Source organism: Oncorhynchus mykiss, chromosome 17 (assembly GCF_013265735.2).
Source record: "Oncorhynchus mykiss isolate Arlee chromosome 17, USDA_OmykA_1.1, whole genome shotgun sequence".
Taxonomy (NCBI): Eukaryota; Metazoa; Chordata; class Actinopteri; order Salmoniformes; family Salmonidae; genus Oncorhynchus; species Oncorhynchus mykiss.
Genome location: NC_048581.1, coordinates 56,978,326 through 56,997,389, shown reverse-complemented (window position 1 = coordinate 56,997,389; position 19,064 = coordinate 56,978,326). Strand labels below are relative to the sequence as shown.

At 41.9% G+C, this 19,064-nt stretch overlaps 1 protein-coding gene across 2 annotated transcripts in view; it reads right to left on the bottom strand.

Annotated features, from left to right (window-relative positions):
- Positions 1-18,828, bottom strand: part of inavab (innate immunity activator b) — a 48,397-nt gene extending 29,569 nt beyond the window's left edge. For both annotated transcript variants that reach the window (XM_021568999.2, XM_036950254.1), the window contains exon 1: positions 18,677-18,828. The gene's annotated coding sequence lies outside the window, so the exon portion shown is untranslated. The remainder of the gene's footprint in view (positions 1-18,676) is intronic.
- Between the last annotated feature and the right edge of the window lie 236 nt (positions 18,829-19,064).

Below are 19,064 nucleotides of genomic sequence, written 5' to 3'. Positions count from 1 at the left end.
ATCAGGTAGAACAGAAAACCAGCAGGCTCCTGACATCGTAGAGTAAAAGGCGCTGCATGGTCAATCCGATGTTTGCGTTGGCCGTGCAACATTTGTGATACGGCCTCTGAAGAAGTCAGGGCATTCATACTTCTGGCGCTTCGCGGAGCAGTGCAGAGCTGTTGTGAAGGAAGTGAGTTTGTGTTTATACAGGACCTACCACCCTCACCAACTGTCAACCAATCGTGTCAACACAGAGCTACATACAACCCTCAGCATTGTTACAAAATTTGAGAGGCACACGGCGATGCGGTACGGAGTCTGATTTGGCTCTTGCGGAGCCTCCGGAGGCATGCATTGCATCACATCCTTCATACGAAGCAACCAACCACATTTTTGGAAAAAGCATGAACTGGCTTTAAGAGTTGACTGCCCTGTCTATAAGACAATCAGGGCTGTCTACAGTGCCTTCGGAAAGTATTCAGACCCATTGACATTTTCAAATTTGTTACGTTACAATCTAAAATGGATTTTTAAAAATTACCTCCTCAGCAATCTACACACAGTACCCAATAATGACAAAGGCACACATCTGTCTATATAAAAAGGTCCCACAGTTGACAGTGCATGTCAGAGCAACAACCAAGCCATGAGGTCGAAGTAATTGTCCGTAGAGCTCCGAGACAGGATTGTGTCGAGGCACAGATCTGGGGAAGAGTACTAAAAAATGTGTGCAGCATTGAAGGTCCCCAAGAACACAGTGGTCTCCATCATTCTTGAATGGAATAAGTTTGGAACCACCAATACTCTTCCTAGAGCAGGCCACCCGTGCAAACTGAGAAATTGGGGGAGAAGGGCCTTGGTCAGGGAGGTGACCAAGAACTCGATGGTCACACTGACAGAGCTCCTCTGTGGAGATGGGAGAACATACCAGGAGGACAACCATCTCTGCAGCACTCCACCAATAAGGCCTTCATGGTAGAGTGGCCAGACGGAAGCCACTCCTCAGTAAAAGGCACGACAGCCCGCTTGGAGATCGCCAAAAGGCCCCTAAAGGACTCTCAGACCATGAGAAACAAGATTCTCTGGTCTGATGAAACCAAGATTGAACTCTTTGGCCTGAATGCTAAGCATCACATCTGCAGGAGTGACTTCGGGACAAGTCTCCGAATGTCCTTGAGTGACACAGCCTTGAGCCCGGACATGAACCCGATTGAACATCTCTGGTGAGACCTGAAAATAGCTGTGCAGCGACACTTCCCATCCAACCTGTCAGAACTTGTGAGGATCTGCAGAGAAGAATGGGAGAAACTTCCCAAATACAGGTGTGCCAAGCTTGTAATGTCATATACCCAAGAAGACTCGATACTGTAATCACTGCCAAAGGTGCTTCAACAAAGTACTGAGTAAAGGGTCTGAGTATTTATGTAAATATGATATTTCAGTTTTTTACAAATGAGCAAAAATGTCTCAACCTGTATTTGCTTTGTCATTATGGGGTATTGTGTGTAGAGGGGGGGAAAATGTCATCAATTTTAGAATAAGACTAACATAACAAAATGTGGAAAAGGTTAAGGGGTCTGAATACGTTATGAAGGCACTGTATGTAAATATAATTATTTGTATCAACACAGCCACACGAGCAGACTGAGCATTTGCAAAAGGATGCTTGGGGAAATAAATTATACACTATGTTTTTAGAGTTATTTATATTAAATAAACACATTGATGGAAAAATAATAATTTAAAAAAGACTGCATGGGGGCTTTAAGCATTCCAAAGGAAAATGGAACCTAAAAAAATTGGCCCTTGATATTCCACACCACATTGTAGATGCATGCTGGCGCTTAGGCAATAGTGTGGTGTCTGTCGTGACTTTCGAACAGGACATATCCTCCTGATGGATAAATACCTTTACATCCAATAAATAATATCTGAATGACATGTGTGTATCTTGATTCCTGATGAAAATGTGTTAATACAGTGAGCTTTACACAACTGCATCTGCTTGGTAACAGGACCAGCATACTGTCTCCACTCATAGTAAAGGCTTGCCTGTTGGACCAGACGGGCAAATTGGAAATCCAAATCACCTGCCTGGTCCACCAGGCAAAGAATAGGCCATTCCATTTCAGTGCTTATTATTAAAAAGGTCAATATAAAGCTACGACCAGGGATATAGCCTCACTGAACTTAGAGCAGTATAGCCTGACTGCAGTGCCTTCTATGTGTCCAAACTATTACAGTTCACTGCACTGTCATGCAGTTTTGTTTGTAAGCATTGTTCATACTTAATCACAAAATGTTCCTATAAAAAGTGGTATCAAGTTTGGGGGGGGGGGGGGGGGGGGGGGGTTGTCCATAAATCTGTCCCACAATCATTAATACTAGCTACATTGTTTAGTATTTCATTTAGCTACTTGGAAATAGCCATTTAAAAGGTCCCATGAGCACAAACGTGAAGTTCATAGGAGCAGATCAAAATTGGTGTCAAATGAAAGCTAAGCCTGTATTTTTTTTTAAATTAAGGTGTATATAATTTTTTTCTACCATTTTCCATTCTAAAAATGTGGAATATGCAAAGGCTTTGATTTCTGGTGAAACAGATGGAAAATGGGTCTTAGAAAACACCTAGCAGATAAAAGCTACTAGAAATACATCAAAACACAATGTTGAAGTAAAGACCCCTGTTAATATCAATAAGTAGATTTAGTTTTGCAGAAATGATTTGCCTACTGTAAGTTTAAGGAATATTGCCTAGTGTCTTGTCATTCTGTTACCAAAAACCCACATACAGTGCCTTCAGAAAGTATTTACACCACTCAACTTTTCCACATTTTGTTGTGTTACAGCCTGAATTTAAAATGGATTAAATTGAGATTTTTTGTCAAATAAATTAAAAATTAAAAGCTGAAATGTCTTGAGTCAATAAGTATTCAACCCCTTTGTTATGGCAAGCCTAAATAAGTTCAGGAGTACACATTTGCTTAACAGGTCACATAAGCTGCGTGGCCTCACTGTGTGCAATAGTGTTTAACATGATTTTTGAATGACTACCTCATCTCTGTACCCTACACTTACAGATAATTGTAAGGTCCCTCAGTCGAGCAGTGAATTTCAACCACAGATTCAACCACAAAGACCAGGAACGTTTTCCAACGCCTCACAAAGGGCACCTATTGGTAGATGGGTTAAAAAAAAGCAGACATTGAATGTTCCTGTGAGCATGGTAAAGTTATTAATTACAGTTTGGATGGTGTATCAATACACCGAGTCACTACACAATTACAGGTGTCCTTCCCAACTCAGTTGCCGTAGAGGAAAGAAACCACCCAGGGATTTCACCATGAGGCCAAAACAGTTCCTGAGTTTAATGGCTGTGATAGTAGAACACTGAGGATGGATCAACAATATTGTAGTTACTCCACAATATTAACCTACATGACTGAGTGAAAAGAAGGAAGAAAAATATTCCAAAACATGCATCCTGTTTGCAACAAGGCACTAAAGTAATACTGCAAAAAACGTGGCAAAGCAATTCACTTTTTGTCCTGAATAGTGTTATGTTTGGGACAAATCCAATACAAACACATTACTGAGTACCACTCTCCATATTTCCAAGCACATTTGTGGCTACATCATGTTATGGGTATGCTTGTAATCATTAAGGACTGGGTTTTTCAGGATAAAATTTTTTACAAATTAAGCTCTTGGAGCCTTAAAGTGTCAGCATGCTTCAGTTCGGCTGGCGCATTGCCAAAGTCGGCTAGCTGAACCGAACAGGAGTGCTCGCACACTCCCTTAAAAGATCTTTGCTTGGAAAAACTAGAAAAAAAGCATCAGTAGAACTGTTGGTCCGTTTTTCGAGATGTGTAAACATTTCTAAAAACATGTTTTCCCTTTATCATTACGGGGTATTGTGTGTAGATTGGTGAGTTAAAAAAGCTATTTAATCCATTTTGAATTCAGGCTGTAACAACACAATGTGGAATAAGTCAAGGGGTATGAAAACTTTCTGAAGGCACTATCTTTAAGATCTTTTCGAATTTCGATCTCATGAGGGAGGGAGGATAGACCTACCAATTAATTCATGTTTTTACTGATAACAATTTTGTTTATGATGCATTTAGTCATTCAAACACGTAATTCTGTTACCAAATCAGTAATAGAATGTCAAAAAAAATGTAGAACAGAATAACTGCAATTGAATTGGCTACAATAGGAATTCATTGTAGTCAAAAACCACTGTTGGCTCCCCTGCTACTGTCCTCCCTTCTACTGGCATACTGTTATGTTCAGCTCATAACTGTTTTCTTCCTCTTTCTGTTGCATGGTGGTTAAAGCACGAGAGTGTGAAAGTCTGGACAAACCCCTCCTCTCTCTCCCCCAGTCTGTCTAGTTAATGTCACATCTCCCGGCTCTTACTGACACCTACCCATGAGCAGTGTTGGGGTAGTTACTAAAAATAAAGTAATAGATTACCCAATTACTTCTTTCAATTACAAATGACTTGACTTATTACTCCCTGGGGAAAGAAATTAGTTACACTCCTCGTTATATTACTTTTGCGTTACACATCCTCACTCAATGTTAACAATGTCAACGTTACGTAGGCCTATACACAAACACAAGTAGCCTAATAATGACAGATTTTACCGTGGATAAGGGCAGCATTTTCTCTACTACATACTCTGCTACAAGTTTGTTTAGCTCTTACAGCCGAGTTACAGCCACCCGTGCCACCAAATGACTAAAATCAAACGTTGGTTGTTTGGAAGAGGTAGGCCTAGACATCTTCAGAAGCAGTTCTCAGGTCTCGGGGTCTTTCATTACGGGTCTCCTGTTGGCATGTTGCCTTTGCCGGTGCTTCAAGAAATTGTGTTTCTAGCAGTGGAGAGGTTTCTTACCCGGGAACAGTTTTCATTTGACAGTTATTCTTGTCATTTTGTCTCACCAGATCAAAGTAATGGGAGTACAGCTACACTGAGAAAGTCAACTTTCTGCCATTTTTCATCTCCCTCAATAATGCAGTAAGTAGTAGTGCGTGCGTAAACAGGAACTTGGTGAGAGGATGAAAACAATTAGAATCTGGGGTAGGGGGGCTTTCTAAAATATTGCGCAAACAGAGAGGAAATAATAAATCACAAATATTTATTTGGATCAATAACTGTAATAGGAAGGAAATGATCAAATGTAAAAACCTATTTCTTTGATCAGTAACTGTAATTTTACTACTCAAATTGGAACAGTAACTCCTTTATAATACTTGTTACAGTAATAACGTACTTTTTGCAGCAAAGCATTACATTTGGAATGTGTTACCCCCAACACTGCGCATTATCCCCCCTTTTCCATTTACTGTAACCAGGGGTGTAATCATTAGTCCAAACAGGCCAAATTTGTTTAGTTCCGCTGTATCCGTTTAATCTAAGCAACATAATAAAAAAAATAACCATCAAAATCAGTCTGTTTAAGCTAGAGATATCAGGGCTGCGTCTCAATCCACTGCATCTGCTTACATCGGCCTTCTGCATCTGCAGTGGAAGGTGGCCGAGCTACAACTATGTTTGTTAGACCATGAGACATCCCGAAAGTCGGTCTTCATGAAAACCTCTGTAGCTTCCGGACTATGACCTCACGATGTAAAGGGGATATTCTCCCCCCCCCCCCCCCCCCCCCCCCCCCCCCCATTTCTCCTTCAACCAAATAGCTGATGTTCTGAAAGAGTTGCAAAATCTGGACCCCTACAAATCAGCTGGGCTAGACAATCTGGACCCTCGCTTTCTAAAATGATCCGCCGCAATTGATGAAACCCCTATTACTAGCCTGTTCAACCTCTCTTTCGTATCATCTGAGATCCACAAAGATTGGAAAGCTGCTGCGGTCATCCCCCTCTTCAAAGGGGAAGACACTAGACCCAAACTGTTACAGACCAATATCTATTCTACCCTGCCTTTCTAAGGTCTTCGAAAGCCAAGTTAACAAACAAATCACCACCCATTTCGAATCCCACTGTACCTTCTCCACTATGCAATCTGGTTTCCGAGCTGGTCATGGGTGCACCTCAGCCACGCTCAAGGTCCTAAACGATATCATAACCGCCATCGATAAAAGACAGTGCTGTGCAGCTGTATTCATCGACTCTGTCAATCACCGCATTCTTATCGGCAGACTCAACAACCTTGATTTCTCAAATGACTGCCTTCTCTGGCCGACTCTCTTCTCTGCATACATCAATGATGTCGCTCTTGCTGCTGGTGATTCTCTGATCCACCTCTATGCAGATGTTACCATTCTGTATACTTCTGACCCTTCTTTGGACACTTAACTAACTTCCAGACGAGTTCAATGCCATGCAACTCTCCTTCCGTGGCCTCAAACTGCTCTTAAATGCAAGTAAAACTAAATGCATGCTCTTCAACCGATCGCTGCCCGCACCTGCCCGCCAATCCAGCATCACTACGCTAGATGGTTCTAACTTAGAATATGTGGACAACTACAAATACCTAGGTGTCTGGTTAGACTGTAAACTCTCCTTCCAGACTCACATTAAGCATCTCCAATTCAAAATTAAATTTAGAATCAGCTTCCTATTTCGCAACAAAGCATCCTTCACTCATGCTGCCAAACATACCCTCATAAAAGTGACTATCCTACCGATCCTCGACTTCGGCAATGTCATTTACAAAATAGCCTCCAACACTCTACTCAGAAAATTGGATGCAGTCTATCACAGTGCCATCCGTTTTGTCACCAAAGCCCCATATACTACCCACCACTGCAACCTGTATGCTCTCGTTGGCTGGCCCTTGCTTTCATATTGATTGCCAAACCCACAGGCTCCAGGTCATCTGTAAGTCTTTGTTAGGTAAAGCCCTGCCTTATCTCAGCTCACTGGTCACCATAACAGTACCCACCCGTAGCACGCGCTCCAGCAGGTATATCTCACTGGTCACCCCCAAAGTCAATTCCTGCTTTGGCCGCCTTTCCTTCCTGTTCTCTGCTGCCAATGACTGGAACGAATTGCAAAAATCACTGAAACTGGAAACACCTATCTCCCTCACTAGCTTTAAGCACCAGCTGTCAGAGCAGCTCACATATTACTGCACCTGTACATAGCCCATCTATAATTTAGCCCAAACAACTAACTCTTCCCCTTCTGCATTTATTTTGCTCCTTTGCACCCCATTATTTCTCTCTCTACTTTACACATTCTTCCACTGCAAATCAACCATTCCAGTGTTTTACTTGCTATATTGTATTTACTTCGCCACCATGGCATTTTTTGCCTTTACCTCCCTTCTCACCTCATTTGCTCACGTGTCGAACTGCTTTGCTTTATCTTGGCCAGGTCGCAATTGTAAATGAGAACTTGTTCTCAACTTGCCTACCTGGTTAAATAAAGGTGAAATAAAATAAAAATGATTCCTTAGGAATTATTTTTTGACTCTGCTTTGCCATTTATGAATGTGTTATTCAATGCGTTTCTATGGGCTATACTAGTAAAGGCCAAATTCAATATTTTTTAAAATTTTAAATATCTTTCTTTTGGAGGAATACCTACAGGGGTCCGTAAATTCAAAATGAAATAACCTAATGATACATGGTATGACCATCTTAAAACAATTCCATTTGTTAGCTTAGTAGACTTTGAAATACATGATTTTTGTTTGGCATACTTTTAAAGACCCAATGCAGCCCTTTTTAAATCAATATCAAATAGTTTCTGGGTAACAATTAAGTACCTTACTGTAATAGATGTCCTTTAAAATAGGCCAAAAAAAGCCCAAAAATATATTTCAAGGAATAATTTTGCTTGGATTGCCTGGGAGTGGTCCGAGTGCGGCAATAAACTGAAAACTAGCTGTTAATGGCAGATTGGAACTCTTTGTCTATTAACCAATTTACAACATGGTGACGTCGCCATGGAAAGCCGAAACTCCTGCCCATGCAAACCTGATTACAAGGTCCCATGTTGATTGTATTTTCAACCAGCAACTATCAGGAAATAAACACTTATCACATTTTCATCAACAGTTTATATGCTAATAAAGTCATACTGCAAAAATATTTTATAATAATGACAGCTGTGAAGGAAACAGGAAGTTCCGGAAACAATTGTATCAATGCCGACAGATAATTTCCTCATTCGACATCTTTTGTCGGTAAAATTAATTATGCGGGAATTGCCGATGGAAACGCCTTTATGCGCAAATATTGACGTAAACATATAGAAGTAAACTTGGAGACACGTGATGACATGGTGTGTGGTCCCTCCCACTACGACTCGGGAAACCATGCAGTTTATTAGGCTACAGATGAAATAAGTTACGATGAATTTCACAGGGAGATGAAAGTGCAAGGTGATTAGCTTTATTATGCTCCTTTCAAATAAATACCAAGGGTCTTATTCTGGTGACATGATGATCGATGCTTGACTGCCGTGTGACAAATAAAAACATTCTCGCTCTTATCCATAATAACCTCATCATGTAGACTAGCCTACCTGCACAGCATCTGCGAGCTGTTGGCTAGAGCCACAGATTAACCATTATATTGACCAGAAACTCAACTGGCGGCTCTAACAATGAAAATAGATGTCTTAAAAAAATAGAAGGCAGTCGGGAGGAGGCAAGATCAGGTCGGACCAGCTACGTGTGTGAACTAGGGCCTGGACGATACAAGTATTGCAAATGAAAACATGTAGGTTTTGTAAGATGAGAGGATGGCAAATGTTTTACGTGCCCCCAGCCGATTGTGTTTTTTTTGTTTGTTGATTTGCGTTGTTTGTAACTTGTTTTTTAACTTATTTTGTACATAATGTCTCTTATGACTAAAAATAACTTCTAGACATCAGGACTGCAATTACTCACCACGGACTAGCAGAATCCTTCGGACTCCGATGCGCCCGACGCAAAGGATACACTGCTTCCACGGGAACAGGCCCTGATCCCCGTGATCTGCATGAAGAGGAGGCGGAGAAAGAGGGGCCGAATGTCGGGGCCGAAGCCTTCTGAGAAGTAGTAGGCGATTGAATTAACCCCCACTTCCCTCCATTCTGCTAGCAAACGTGCAATCTTTGGACAATAAAATCGACGAGTATGCTGAAGATTAAACTACCAATGGGACATTAAAAACTAACATAGTATGCTTCACAGAGCCGTGGCTGAACGATGACAACATCAACATACGATGTACCAAATTTCTATCAGCATGTTAAATGTGCAACCAGAGGAAAAATAACTCTACACCACTTATACTCCACACACAGAGACGCCTACAAAGTTCTCCCTCGCCCTACATTTTGCAAATCTGACCATAATTCTATCCTCCTGATTCCTGCTTACAAGCAAAAATTAAAGCAGGATACACCAGTGACTAGATCAATTTTTTAAAAAGTGGTCAGAGGAAGCAGATGCTAAACTACAGGACATTAAACTTATCTTATAAAAAACAATCAATCAATCATAATCACTAGTTAACCACACATGGTTGATGATATTACTAGTTTATCTAGCGTGTCCTGCGTTGCATATAATCGATGCGGTGCGCATTCGCGAAAAAGGTACCTAACCATAAACATCAATGCCTTTCTTAAAATCAATACACAAGTATACAGTGGGGCAAAAAAGTATTTAGTTGCTGGTATTTTGGCCCATTCCTCCATGCAGATCTCCTCTAGAGCAGTGATGTTTTGGGGCTGTTGCTGGGCAACACGGACTTTCAACTCCCTCCAAAGATTTTCTATGGGGTTGAGGTCTGGAGACTGGCTAGGCCACTCCAGGACCTTGAAATGCTTCTTACGAAGCCACTCCTTCGTTGCCCGGGCGGTGTGTTTGGGATCATTGTCATGCTGAAAGACCCAGCCACGTTTCATCTTCAATGCCCTTGCTGATGGAAGGAGGTTTTCACTCAAAATCTCACGATACATGGCCCCATTCATTCTTTCCTTTACACGGATCAGTCGTCCTGGTCCCTTTGCAGAAAAACAGCCCCAAAGCATGATGTTTCCACCCCCATGCTTCACAGTAGGTATGGTATTCTTTGGAGGTTGTGGACAGCTGTCTTTTATACTGATAACAAGTTCAAACAGGTGCCATTAATACAGGTAATGAGTGGAGGACAGAGAAGCCTCTTAAAGAAGGTCTGTGAGAGCCAGAAATCTTGCTTGTTTGTAGGTGACCAAATACTTATTTTCCACCATAATTTGCAAACAAATTCATAAAAAATCCTACAATGTGATTTTCTGGATTTTTTTTCTCATTTTGTCTGTCATAGTTTAAGTGTACCTATGATGAACAGGCCTCTCTCATCTTTTTAAGTGGGAGAACTTGCACAATTGGTGGCTGACTAAATACTTTTTTGCCTCACTGTATATTTTAAACCTGCATATTTAGTTAATATTGCCTGCTAACATTAATTTATTTGTGTCACTTCTCTTGCAACAGAGTCAGGGTGTATGCAGCAGTTTGGGCCGCCTGGCTCGTTGCGAACTGTGTGAAGAATATTTCTTCCTAACAAAAACAGCCAACTTCGCCTAACGGGGGATGATTTAAATTGCTAAAAAGCAATCGTTACACGACTGTATCTAACCATAACCATCAATGCCTTTCTTAAAATCAATACACAGAAGTATATATTTTTAAACCTGCATATTTAGCTAAAAGAAATCCAGTTTAGCAAGCAATATTAACCAGGTGAAATTGTGTCACTTCTCTTGCGTTCATTGCACGCAGAGTCAGGGTATATGCAACAGTTTGGGTAGCCTGGGTCATCGAGAACTAATTTGCCAGAATTTTACGTAATTATGACATAACATTGAAGGTTGTGCAATGTAACAGGAATATTCAGACTGATGGATGTCTTGTTTTCGAGATGATAGTTTCCGGATTCGACAATATTAATGACATAAGGCTCATATTTCTGTTTGTTATTATGTTATAATTAAGTCTATGATTTGGTACAGTCTGACTTAGCGATGGTGGGCATCAGCAAGCTCGTAAGCATTCATTCAAACAGCACTTTCGTGCGTTTTGCCAGCAGCTCTGCTGTTAATGACTTCAAGCCTATCAACTCCAGAGATTAGGCTGGTGTAACCGATGTGAAATGGCTAGCTAGTTAGCGGGGTGCACGCTAATATCTTTTCAAACGTCACTCGCTCTGAGACTTGAAGTAGTTGTTCCACTTGCGCTGCATGGGTAACGCTGCTTCGAGGGTGGCTGTTGTCGATGTGTTCCTCGATCGAGCCCAGGTAGGAGCGAGGAGAGGGACGGAAGCTATACTGTTACACTGGCAATACTAAAGTGCCTATTAGAACATCCAATAGTCAAAGGTATATGAAATACAAATGGTAGAGAGAGAAATAGTCCTATAATTCCTTTAATAACTACAACCTAAAACTTCTTACCTGGGAATATTGAAGACTCATGTTAAAAGGAACCACCAGCTTTCATATGTTCTCATGTCCTGAGCAAGCAACTCAAACGTTAGCTTTCTTACATAGCACATATTGCACTTTTACTTTCTTCTCCAACACTTTGTTTTTGCATTATTTAAACCAAATTGAACATGTTTCATTATTTATTTGAGGCTAAATTGATTTTATTGATGTATTATATTAAGTTTAAATAAGTGTTCATGCAGTATTGTTGTAATTGTCATTATTACAAATAAAATAAAATAAACGTAAAATCGTCCGATTAATCGTTATCGGCTTTTTTTGGTCCTCCAATAATCGGTATCGGCGTTGAAAAATCATAATCCTCTAGTGACTGTACATACATACCCCAACTAGAAGCCATGGATTACACGCAGCATCCGCACTGAGCAAAAGGAGCAGGACTCTAACCCGCTGCTGCTTTCAAGGAGCAGGACTCTAACCCGGAAGCTTTTAAGAAATCCCGCTATGCCCTCCGACGAACCATCAAACACGCAAAGCGTCAATACAGGACTAAGATTGAATCGTGCTACACCGGCTCTGACGCTAGTTGGACGTGGCAGGGCTTGCACACCATTACAGACTACAAAGGGAAACACAACCGAGAGCTGCCCAGTGACACGAGCCTACCAGATGAGCTAAACTACTTCTATGCTCGCTTCGAGGCAAATAACACAAACATGCATTCCGGGAACACCAGCTGTTCCCGGAAGACTGTGTGATCATGCTCTCTGCAGCCGATGTTAGTAAGACCTTTAAACAGGTCAAAATTAACAAGGCCGCAGGGCCAGACGGATTACCAGGACGTGTACTGCGAGCATAAGCTGACCAACTGGCAAGTGTCTTGTGCCCAAGAACACTAAGGTAACCTGCCTAAATGACTACCGACCGGTAGCACTCACGTCTGCAGCCATAAAATGCGTTGAAAGGCTGGTCATGGCTCACATCAACACCATCATCCCAGAAACCCTAGACCAACTCCAATTTGCATACCACCCCAACAGAGCCACAGATGATGCAATCTCTATTGCACTTCACACTGCCTTTCCCACCTGTACAAAAATAACACCCATGTGAGAATACTATTCATTGACTACAGCTCAGCGTTCAACACCCTAGTGCCCTCAAAGCTCATCAATACTGCCTTGCCTGGTTCACCAACTACTTTGCAGACAGAGTTCAGTGTGTCAAATTGGAGGGCATGCTGTCCGGTCCTCTGGCAGTCTCTATGGGGGTGCCACAGGGTTCAATTCTCGGCCGACTCTTTTCTCTGTATATATCAATGATGTTGCTCTTGCTGCGGGCGATTCCCTGATCCACCTCTATGCAGACGACACCATTCTGTATACTTCCGGCCCGTCCTTGGATACTGTGCTATCTAACCTCCAAACGAGCTTCAATGCCATACAACACTCATTCCGTGGCCTCCAACTGCTCTTAAAACGCTAGTAAAACCAAATGCATGCTTTTCAACCGTTCGCTGCCTGCACCCGCACGCCCGACTAGCATCACCACCCTGGATGGTTCCGACCTAGAATATGTGGACATCTATAAGTACCTAGGTGTCTGGCTAGACTGTAAACTCTCCTTCCAGACTCATATCAAACATCTCCAATCAAATCTAGAGTCGGCTTTCTATTCCGCAACAAAGCCTCCTTCACTCACGCCGCCAAACTTACCCTAGTAAAACTGACTATCCTACCGATCCTCGACTTCGGCGATGTCATCTACAAAATAGCTTCCAACACTCTACTCAGTAAACTGGATGCAGTTTATCACAGTGATATCGGTTTTGTTACTAAAGCACCTTATACCACCCACCACTGCGACCTGTATGCTCTAGTCGGCTGGCCTTCGCTACATATTCGTCGCCAGACCCACTGGCTCCAGGTCATCTACAAGTCCATGCTAGGTAAAGCTCCGCCTTATCTCAGTTCACTGGTCACAATGGCAACACCTACCCGTAGCACGCACTCCAGCAGGTGTACAGTGCCTTGCAAAAGTATTCGGCCCCCTTGAACTTTGCGACCTTTTGCCACATTTCAGGCTTCAAACAAAGATATAAAACTGTATTTTTTTGTGAAGAATCAACAACAAGTGGGACACAATCATGAAGTGGAACGACATTTATTGGATATTTCAAACTTTTTTAACAAATCAAAAACTGAAAGATTGGGCGTGCAAAATTATTCAGCCCCCTTAAGTTAATACTTTGTAGCGCCACCTTTTGCTGCGATTACAGCTGTAAGTCGCTTCGGGTATGTCTCTATCAGTTTTGCACATCGAGAGACTGACATTTTTTCCCATTCCTCCTTGCAAAACAGCTCGAGCTCAGTGAGGTTGGATGGATGGAGAGCATTTGTGAACAGCAGTTTTCAGTTCTTTCCACAGATTCTCGATTGGATTCAGGTCTGGACTTTGACTTGGCCATTCTAACACCTGAATATGTTTATTTTTGAACCATTCCATTGAATATTTTGCTTTATGTTTTGGATCATTGTCTTGTTGGAAGACAAAACTCCGTCCCAGTCTCAGGTCTTTTGCAGACTCCATCAGGTTTTCTTCCAGAATGGTCCTGTATTTGGCTCCATCCATCTTCCCATCAATTTTAACCATCTTCCCTGTCCCTGCTGAAGAAAAGCAGGCCCAAACCATGATGCTGCCACCACCATGTTTGACAGTGGGGATGGTGTGTTCAGCTGTGTTGCTTTTACGCCAAACATAACATTTTGCATTGTTGCCAAAAAGTTCAATTTTGGTTTCATCTGACCAGAGCACCTTCTTCCACATGTTTGGTGTGTCTCCCAGGTGGCTTGTGGCAAACTTTAAACGACACTTTTTATGGATATCTTTAAGAAATGGCTTTCTTCTTGCCACTCTTCCATAAATGCCAGATTTGTGCAATATACGACTGATTGTTGTCCTATGGACAGAGTCTCCCACCTCAGCTGTAGATCTCTGCAGTTCATCCCGAGTGATCATGGGCCTCTTGGCTGCATCTCTGATCAGTCTTCTCCTTGTATGAGCTGAAAGTTTAGAGGGACGGCCAGGTCTTGGTAGATTTGCAGTGGTCTGATACTCCTTCCATTTCAATATTATCGCTTGCACAGTGCTCCTTGGGATGTTTAAAGCTTGGGAAATCTTTTTGTATCCAAATCCGGCTTTAAACTTCTTCACAACAGTATCTCGGACCTGCCTGGTGTGTTCCTTGTTCTTCATGATGCTCTCTGCGCTTTTAACGGACCTCTGAGACTATCACAGTGCAGGTGCATTTATACGGGGACTTGATTACACACAGGTGGATTGTATTTATCATCATTAGTCATTTAGGTCAACATTGGATCATTCAGAGATCCTCACTGAACTTCTGGAGAGAGTTTGCTGCACTGAAAGTAAAGGGGCTGAATAATTTTGCACGCCCAATTTTTCAATTTTGATTTGTTAAAAAAGTTTGAAATATCCAATAAATGTCATTCCACTTCTTGATTGTGTCCCACTTGTTGTTGATTCTTCTAAAAAAAATACAGTTTTATATCTTTATGTTTGAAGCCTGAAATGTGGCAAAAGGTCGCAAAGTTCAAGGGGGCCGAATACTTTCGCAAGGCACTGTATCTCACTGATCATTCCTAAAGCCAACACCTTATTTGGCCGCCTTTTGTTCCAGTTCTCTGCTGCCTGTGACTGGAACGAATTGCAAAAATCGCTGAAGTTGGAGACATTTATCTCCCTCACCAACTTCAAACATCTGCTATCTGAGCAGCTAACCGATCGCTGTAGCTGTACATAGTCTATCGGTAAATAGCCCACCCAATTTTACCTACCTCATCCCCATACTGTTTTTATTTATTTACTTTTCTGCTCTTTTGCACACCAATATACAATATACATGACCATCTGATCGTTTATCACTCCAGTGTTAATCTGCAAAATTGTAATTATTCGCCTACCTCCTCATGCCTTTTGCACACAATGTATATAGACTCTTTTTTTCTACTGTGTTATTGACTTGTTAATTGTTTACTCCATGTGTAACTCTGTGTTTTCTGTTCACACTGCTATGCTTTATCTTGGCCAGGTCGCAGTTGCAAATGAGAACTTGTTCTTAACTAGCCTACCTGGTTAAATAAAGGTGAAATAAAATAAAATTAAAATAAGCTAAGGACCCTGGGACTAAACACCTCCCTCTGCAACTGAATCCTAGACTTCCTGACGGGCCGCCCCCAGGTTGTAAGGGTAGGTAACAACACATCCGCCACGCTGATCCTCAACACAGGGGCCCCTCAGGGTTGCATGCTCAGTCCCCTCCTGTACTCCCTGTTCACTCATGACTGCATGGCCAGGCACGACTCCAACACCATCATTAAATTTGCAGATGACACAACAGTGGTAGGCCTGATCACCGACAACGACGAGACAGCCTATAGGAGGGAGGTCAGAGACCTGGCCGTGTGGTGCCAGGACAACAACCTCTCCCTCAACGTGATCAAGACAAAGGAGATGATTGTGGACTACAGGAAAAGGAGGACAAAACACACCCACATTCTCATTGACAGGGCTGCAGTAGAGCAGGTTGAGAGCTTCAAGCTCCTTGGTGTCCACATCACCAACAAACTAACATGGTCTAAGCACACCAAGACAGTCGTGGAGAGGGCACGGCAAACCTATTCCCCCTCAGGAGACTGGGAAGATTTGGCATGGTTCCTCAGATCCTCAAAAGGTTCTACAGCTGCATCATCGAGAGCATCCTGACTGGTTGCATCACTGACTGGTATGGCAACGGCTCGGCCTCCGACCGCAAGGCACTACAGAGGGTAGTGCGAACCCACGAGTACATCACTGGGGCCAAGCTTCCTGCCATCCAGAACCTCTATACCAGGCGGTGTCAGATGAAGGACCTAAAAATGTTCAAAGACTCCAGCCACCCTAGTCATAGACTGTTCTCTCTGCTACCACACGGCAAGCGATACCAGAGCACCAAGTCTAGGTCCAAGAGGCTTCAAACAGCTTCCACCACCAAGCCATAAGAGTCCTGAACATCTAGTCTCACCCCCTCGTTACACCACTGCTACTCTCTGTTGTCATCTATGCATAGTCACTTTAATAACTCTACTTTATTGTTGGTTAAGGGCTTGTAAGTAAGCATTTCAATGTTGTATTAGGCACGTGACTAATACAATTTGAGGTTATATAAAGTTTTCCTTTAAAAAAAACACCTGGGCCTCCCGGGTGGCGCAGTGGTCTAAGTGTCACAGTGCTATGTGCTCCCGGCATCGCTAGTGCGCGAAGAGACAAAGATATCCCTGCCGGCCAAACCCTCCCTAAACTGGACGACGCGGGGCCAATTGTGCCCACAGCTAGCACTGTGCCACCAGTGATTCTGGGTTCAAGCCCAGGCTCTGTAGAAGCTTGCCGCGACCGGGAGACCCATGGTGTGGCGCACAATTGGCCCCGCGTCGTCCAGTTTAGGGAGGGTTTGGCCGGCGTGGATATCTTTGTCTCTTCGCGCACTAGCGATGCCGGGAGCAGTGTAGCAGGTGAGGCTTGGTTGGGTTGTGTTTCGGAGGACGCATGGCTCTCGACCTTCCACATCGCCTTCGCTTCTCCCGAGTCCGTATAGGAGTTGCAGCAAGACTGTAACTACTACCAATTGGATACAACGAAAAAAGGGGGTTAAAAAATATATATATATAGTAGGGAAAATAAATAAATGTGACTCTGGATGACATTGTTTGCAACACTAGGGCTGAATTCCTAAATACATTAAATCCGCTTTGTGTTTTGTTGCCTACTAACGAGAATCGCGGTTTCCGTGTGAACAGCAGGCACAACGATTGCCACAAAGCCCAAATTGGCTATAACATAAAATGTATAAAAGCTAAAAAGTGATTTTGGGGGTTAATTTACAATGAGGCATTAGGTTAGCACAGCGACACAGGTTTAAAAATAAAAAAATATATAAGTGACGTAAAATATGGGGGGTTTACGACTTTGTGGCTGTGGTAACTAGTGACGACTCCGATATGAAGTGTTTTTCTCAAAGTTACCGGGATGTCACGTGTCCTACTTATATCAGTACAGTCATAACAACGTAATCATTATGCAACTTATTTTTGATCAAATACGCCTGTATATATATTTTTTGTTCTCCAAACGCTACACACATTGTCCTCCAACCAAAAACTCCTTGCTTGGTGAGCAATTTTTTTTTTTTTAAACGCCACCTGCTGGAGAAGACAGATTTTGGGCCCAGTTAGAGAGAGCAATAGTAATGGAGTCTTTGTATGCACTACCCCGCCATGGTTCGTTGGACAAAGCCTATAGGAGAAAATGAATAACGTTTTTGGCCGAAAATAAGGTCTGTGATAAGGAGATATTTTTGTTATACAAGACCAGTGTAGGCACATTTGCTATTTAACGCAACAGCTTGACAAAACTATTCGTAGAGTTGAAAATGCGATGGTATCACATTGAACGTAAGTTTTGTATTCAGTACATGAAAACGTATGCGAAAAAGTACATTGTGTGCATTGTCATCATACTGATTTTAATCGCAACAAGTCAGTTTGGAAAATTAACATGTTTTCTTTATGCTGATTTTAGAATATTCACATGAAAATCTGTTACCCATTGGATGGAAACCTAGCTACTGATAAAACAATTTCCACGTTTACAGTGTTCGTTACATCAGCTGTTGTACAATATGATACAAATACAACAAAAAGTCACAAGGAACACACAATTTTGACTGCACTGGGCCTTTAAAGGGGAAAAAAATCGGAGTATCGGCGTCACTCTGTTACGGTGGAATTGCCCTACTATATCCTCCATGACAACGTTCCATGGAAGATTAACATTTACCATTCAATTATTCATTCATTCATTCATCTGCAAAGTTATCTTCACGGAACCACCTAAGTAAGAAAGTATTCTGTCCATAACTTTTCACTTTTGATTCAAGTGTAAACACTTAATTTTTCCAGTGGCTTAACAAAAGTTGAAGTTAGGCAGTGGTAAAGTACAAATAAAACAAAAACACTACTGCAAGGAAATTTTGGCCTATACATTATTGCATACAAAGTAAAGGATATTATGAAAACGCTTACAATAATTTTGCATCATTATTATAGTCAAGGTCTGCTGAACTTGGTCTAGCATTGTGCTATGGCTAAAACTTGCGCTACTCTCGTAAAAAAAAAACACATTGTTTAATGCGATGGTAAAGTTGTTTGTTTACTTCGAAAAGGAAAGTAGCAACCATACCTTCTTATGCAAAATGTCAAATATCCAATTGTGTAGGGCGTAGTACAATTTATTTGCATGTCCATATCAACATTCATCCACGTTTTCCAGAAGTTGTAGAAGTATTGCTTCTTACGTACTCTGAAGAGGGACGTCGCAACGGGAATGGGCCATGGTATAAATCCCCGAAAGTAGGGGCGAAACTTTGAGTGAGTTTACTGTCTTTTGCATAAGTTAAACTATCTCCCCTACAACGGATATGCTTTAATAAAATTGTATTTTAATATAATTTAATAGTTTTAAAATACCAAATTAATATACAAGAAGAAGTTAAAAAAAAAACTTAAAGCACCCCCAAATCTCCAAACTATTGGGATATCCCATTCCTTTGGATTTTTTTCTTAAGAAC